Raw genomic sequence first — 6,231 nt, 5'->3', positions numbered from 1 at the left:
TGAATTGTGCTATACAAATAAATTTGCCTTGCCTTAAACAAGAGTTTAATAACACTACATTTGGTCGTGGGGGTGGGGGGAGCTTATGGACACAAAATGTTTTATTTGTTTAGTTTTGTCTTAAAGTGTGGTGTATGTACTGTATGTGTTGTTCCACTGCAGTTACAGCTTTTTTTTTGGTCTATATTTATTCTGACATGGCATAACATGACTAGTAGCTGGTATTTCTGCCCGTTCTTCCTGTTTATATAGTTTTTGTTCAGTCAGTCTTGACTGAAAGTATCTGTACGCATCAATTTTCAAGTCTCTCAGGTGTACCTACAGTATTTTCAGCTAAGCAATTCTGAATAAACATTTTCAATACAGATTAAATTATGCTCTTTCACAGGAAGCCACAAAAATATGACAGAAAGCTACTAGAGCAAGTTTCCCAGTATGAAAATGCATTTAAAAAAAGGTTTCTTTGATGCATCAATAGGCTCTCAGATATGGTTCCCTGAAAATGCAAGTTGTGTATTTAGGAATAAGCACCTGAAAATGTGTGTATAAAATGAACAGCTAAAAAGAAAATTACTCATCCTAAAAAAGAGCACCTAGCCTCCATTTTACTTGACAAAGGCCCTATAAGAAAGTGAATCACTTAAGGAGGAGAAGAAGCTCAAAGGTAAAATGACACTGTACAGACAAGAGATAAATAGAAGCATTAAATCCACTTATAAAAGCTCCAGCTGAGGGCAGAGACAGCTGCAAGAAAAGCTGAGGACTTCAAACATAGAAGATTAGACAAGTACGTGTGGATAGAAACTCATTTTACAGTAGCCAGTTAACCTGGAGGAAAGACATTGGGTGGTCAATAAACCGTTAAGTGGTTATCAGGAAAGTTGATTCTGCTGCTGTAATGGCTGCAGCAAAGCCTTGCCTCACAAAACCCAATCATCTGGACAAGGGTGTCTTAGTTTACAATTTCAAGAAAGAATCAAGAGCCCTTAATGTCATTATGTAACCACAATGACATGCTGATGAGACACCAGCTCAGATGGCACATATACAAAGAAAAACTGAGCATCCTTAAAGATGACTTCCACTCTACAGAGGAGCTCTCAACAGAGGTGTCAAGTAACTAATTAGAAGTACTTTGTGCTGTAACTGTACTTAAGTACCTTTTTGGTGTCAGTTCTTTACTTGAGTATTTATTTTTCTGAACAATTTTTACTTTTAGTCTACATTTAAATTCAAACATGTACTTTCTACTGTTTACATTCACAAAACTGCCTGTTTTTTCTCTACACACTGATAATTACATGATGTAACTGGCTCAATAAAACAGATGAAATATTAAAGGTGCATACTGAATCTGTCCAATTGGAGCCGAGTTAGTTTATAGAAAAAGACTTATAACGACATGGATAAGGACAAGGAGCTGGGAAACATTTCAGATGGATCAGATCCTGAGACAGAAGACATTCCTCCTCTATTCCCACTTTACTAGTTTATATGCATGTTAATTATGTTTCAAGTTCTATTTCATTTGTATTTGAAATGTTTTGTTTCGAAAAAATCTAAAAGTATTCGGCTGCTTATGCAGGAATGCTGTTCAGTTTAATGTATATTATCATGTATGAAATTTTAGATTTGGAATCAAACAAGAAAAAGTCGGTACTTTTTATGGTCTCTCTGCAAACAAATTTTTAAAATGCAGAAAGGCTGGACTGGAATACTGGACTACAATTTCCTTTAAACTCCTTATCTGTGTATTTGATTTATTCTTCTTTGCAAAATAAACTAACTATAGTTTTTTTTTACTTGTTTTCTATTTCTGAAAATCCAAAGCTTAATTTTACTTTTTAACTCAAGTACAATGTATAACCTGTAATTTAAAAATCTTAGGCAAACAAGTTCAATTAGTGCTACTTATTTTTCCAAAAAGTAGTTTTACTTCATTAAAGTATGTAAGTACTTTTGACTCATCACCCTCTCAAGAAGAAAAACAAAAAGGGTTGAATAGGAAAAATCCTTTCTTAAATCCCTGGAAGAAAATTACAGTATAAACATAGATGTGTAGCATTTGGTGTAGTGTAGTCTAAACTGAGCTTGTGGTTTATCTAACTCTCAGCAGGGCTATGAGTGTGTGATCCTGTTGTGTTCTTTTGCGTATTGAGTCATGTGAAGATGAGATGGGGTGTGAGTGTCCGCCAGCAGAAGGAGTAATTACCTTCCATGGTATGGGAAAGAAACTATTCCTAATTGATTTGTTATGTATTTAATGTTCCTGAAGGGCTTTCCTCAATAAGTTGGGACAAATGGAGCCCCGCCCTGGTTGGTGTTATCTGAGTCGATGAGTATGGCCCTCTTCTGGACTTGTACAGTATAAACTGAGTCCAGCTCTGGCCAATGGCAGCTAACATCTCCTGTGACATGCTGGAGAATAAGCACTTCATGTTGACTGTGGACAGTGATCACTGAGACAGATGACGGATTGGATGTTCTTTATTGATGGTTGATTTTTGTAGTAAAGGAACATTGTGGAGGACTTCAGGCAGACAGAGACCATGGAAACCTACAGTAAGGGGTTTACAACGTCCAGGCCCCTTAAGGTTTGTCAGCACCTATTTGGCATCTGCCCTGACTTCATCTCTGGACATGAAGCCTTGTTATTATCTTTCTCATGATGGAGGTCACTTGGCCAACATCCAGCTGAGGCGGATTTTCAGCCCATCTGCTGATTGCATAGTAGAAGCATCCCAAGAAGCTGCATAAGGTGTCAGGCAGAGCCGGGCTATTGCTGAGCCACTTGTTCATGCACTTATAATCCGTGATGGCCCTGATGCCTCTCCACATTCCATGGGTTGTTGTCACTGAAGTGCTCCTCAAAGTGTTACTTGTACATCCTGAGTTTGTAAAAGGGGCCGCACTGTACTGTCTACCCATGGCTTTTGGTTAGGAAAAACCTTGATGGTGTTGTTTGGAAGGACAAGCCTAGTCACGTACAGCAAATATGTGAAAAAAGGTTCTATGATTCGATGAGACAAGGCCCATAACTTGAATTTTGACCAACATACAAACTTCTATGTGAGGCAGAAAACTATAACCAAACATCAGCCTAAACACACCATTCATCATCATCATCCTGTGGGGATGCTTCTGATCATTGAAGAAAAGTTTGATGTGAAAATTATTGGAGCTAAATACAGTACAGTCCTGCAAGAAATACAGTTAAAACCTGAACAAAGACAAAGAAGGCAGAAACTCAAACTGCCCCAATGGAAGCGTTTAGATCTGTGGTGTAAAACATCAGCTGTCTACAGCCAGTTACCTGCAACCATGGTCCCATGTCCAACACGCTTGCATTAAGTACTTAATAGCATCCTCATTTACTAAAGTCCTTCTAATAGCTCAATTGTATGTTTCAGGTGTGTTGAGGCAGAAATACATCTTAACATTTCTGGACAGCAGCCTTAAAGTTTAATAGCTGCTTTAATCAGTTCCCTGCTTCAATATACCTTAATAAATTAGTTATTAGCAGGCATCTACAAAACTTGATGTTATGCTGCTAGAGTTAATTCAAACCATCTAGCCCACCTGTATTGTAGGACATGACTGTAATTTGCTGTTTTACTTCCTCTTTAATGTTCTTAGGATCAGCAGTAAGGTGACCCAAATCAATGGTGGGCAGTCCATTGAAGTTCAATATCATGTCAATGTTGAGATGTACCGTCCTTCTGGGAAACCACAAAGTTAATTAGCAATTAATTGGCTCAAACCTTATCTCCCAGGATTCAGGACAAACTTCAATACACCTGCAAACACGTACAAGCTGTAGTGGTGGGACAGCATGATAAATTGAAGCTGACCGTGCGCCATTAATCTTGCTGCAAACTACACAGTCATTGTTCTGCATGAACGGAAACTGATTTCTCGTTAAGAGGTGGGTCGATCATTAACATTTAGATTCTCTTCACATCTTTTTTTCATGGATGAGTACCACAACATCATGGATACTTTTAGTGAGTCGAAGTTGTGTCTTTTTAATGCTGAACATTAGCAATCCTAACACAAGGTGCAAGCGGTACAGTTCAAACAGTCAGCAGCAGATTTTGTTCAGTTACATCATTGCTCCATTTCTAGGGAGTCTGACAGCACCATGTATGTCTGCAAAGTGGGTAGTGTTTATCTTCATTATAGGAGGTCTTTGGTTTCAGTTCTCACCTGTAGGTATCACAATTACTCTCTAGATGCTTACATCATAACAATGAGTCAGTTTCATGATATTTGTTTAGTCCGTCTCTGCTGCAGGTTTGAATGCAGGAGATCATTAGTCTTGAAATATACATGCTGTAGATAAGGGTGCTATGAATCAGTAATGGCTCCTAAGAAAGAGATTTATTCATCTTATATATAACACATTTAGATTAAAAACATAAAGAATGGATTACTCCTAAACATCCTGTCCTTCACTCTGCAATTTACATAAGACAACCTTATAATACTATATATTACAGTATATACACCAGGATGGAGATTACAAGTACACTGAAAAACTCATAAGATTTACTTAAAAATATATTGTAAGTAATTGCACCAAAATAATTTTAAAATGTTAATGATGCAATATCAAGTAACACTCACTTGCCAGTATCAAGTGGATTTTACTTTCCATAAGACATAACAGTTGTGAAGATATGAAGTAACATTTACTTAATTAAATCCAAGTTTTAAGATAGATTTATTTAAATTAAATCAAATTTTATTAAATTTTATGAAATAAAAGTAAAGTATACTTGTTTTTCCTAAGCAAAAACAGCATTTTGCTCAAAATTTTAAGTAAATCTTATATCCCTGTAGTATTTGCTGTTATGAAGTACTTAAGTAGATATTAATTCTTTTCTTTTGCACGACATATTGATTTACTTTGTTGCATTATGTTACATTACTCACTAATATTAGGTTATCATTGCCAGTTTTCTTTTGATAAATGTTAACAAATAAATTGAACCAATAGTCTATACAATTAATATACACAGTCTATTTTTCATTTAAAACAGTTTAACAAAGAAGTAAATACTATATTAAATTGCCCAATCTTTCATGGGCCAGCCAGAAATTTGACAGTCTAACTGGAAGTTTTAATATTTGTTACAGAAATATACTCATATTTAGGATCAAGAATATCTAACTTACACAAAAATGCTCAAAACAACTCTTGGGCAAGGGTCAGAAAAGAAAAAGCCACTTAAACTTTGAGCAGTGGTGTAAAGATTGTCTATTCCTCTATTTAAATTAAATAAAGCATGTACAAATATAGCATTAATAGTAAAAGTGCATTATGTTGTACTGCATTAGAATTTTTACCGAAAAAACGATAAGGTTGGCATGACTTGGTATGTAAACAACAAATACTATACTACTATTTTAGTAGTATAGTATTTCAACATTTAAACCAGTCGTCCAGACTAGTGGACTTTTAAGAATCCAATTACAACATTAATGAACAAAATTAACACAATTAAAAATTAACAGCTTAAACTGTCTAACCATTCTCCATGAAGAATAAAATCTCTACTAGATACAGTATTTGAATAGAGGTATCTGTTATTTTTTGCCAAATAACATATAGCCTATGTGGTAAAAAATATAAAACATTAATGGCAGGCAACTTTCCACTATAAGATTAACTGGAACACAATGCTAATTCTTGCCATTCGATGCCACATTTTCCTACCCTAAGATGACAAAGTCATGAATGCATTTAGGAAAGCAACTTCAACTTTAGGAAAGCAACTTCAACTTCAGGGTGTTTAGTTTTGGGGACAGTTTAAATCCATCCAAATCAAGGAAAAGTTTTTGGAAGATTTCAAAAGGGTAGTGCAAAGTGGGAGGGTATGCCAAGCTCAGGGCATATATCAGTTCCATGAGCTGAGAGCAGGCTTTAGCAGTACTGTTGCACCCTGCTAAAATGGCTGTTGTCGGGACTACCTTCTGCTCTGTGTGTGATCCTGTAACGTCTGGACTCGGAGCATAATCAGACCTGCTGTGAGCTACAGTGCACATGCATTGTGCGTGTGTTTCAAATGGCTACATTTTGAGTAAAATTTATGTAGTGTTTTTAGGTTTATGTACATACTGCTAACCTGACTTCGCCAGATGGATTTGCTCCGCATATCCATCTGGAAACCTTCCGTTGAAGTAATTTTGGGAAGGGGCGAAAATACTGGTTAGCTGATTGGCCTATGT

The 6,231-nt window shown here is 36.2% G+C and overlaps 1 protein-coding gene across 2 annotated transcripts in view; it reads right to left on the bottom strand.

Annotated features, from left to right (window-relative positions):
• pde4d (phosphodiesterase 4D) overlaps nt 1-6,231 on the bottom strand; it is a 274,671-nt gene that overhangs the window by 215,306 nt on the left and 53,134 nt on the right. The window lies entirely within an intron of this gene.

Source organism: Cyprinodon variegatus, unplaced genomic scaffold, assembly GCF_000732505.1.
Source record: "Cyprinodon variegatus isolate N-32 unplaced genomic scaffold, C_variegatus-1.0 Scaffold26, whole genome shotgun sequence".
In the NCBI taxonomy this organism is placed as follows: Eukaryota; Metazoa; Chordata; class Actinopteri; order Cyprinodontiformes; family Cyprinodontidae; genus Cyprinodon; species Cyprinodon variegatus.
This window is presented reverse-complemented; position numbering and strand designations above follow the sequence as displayed.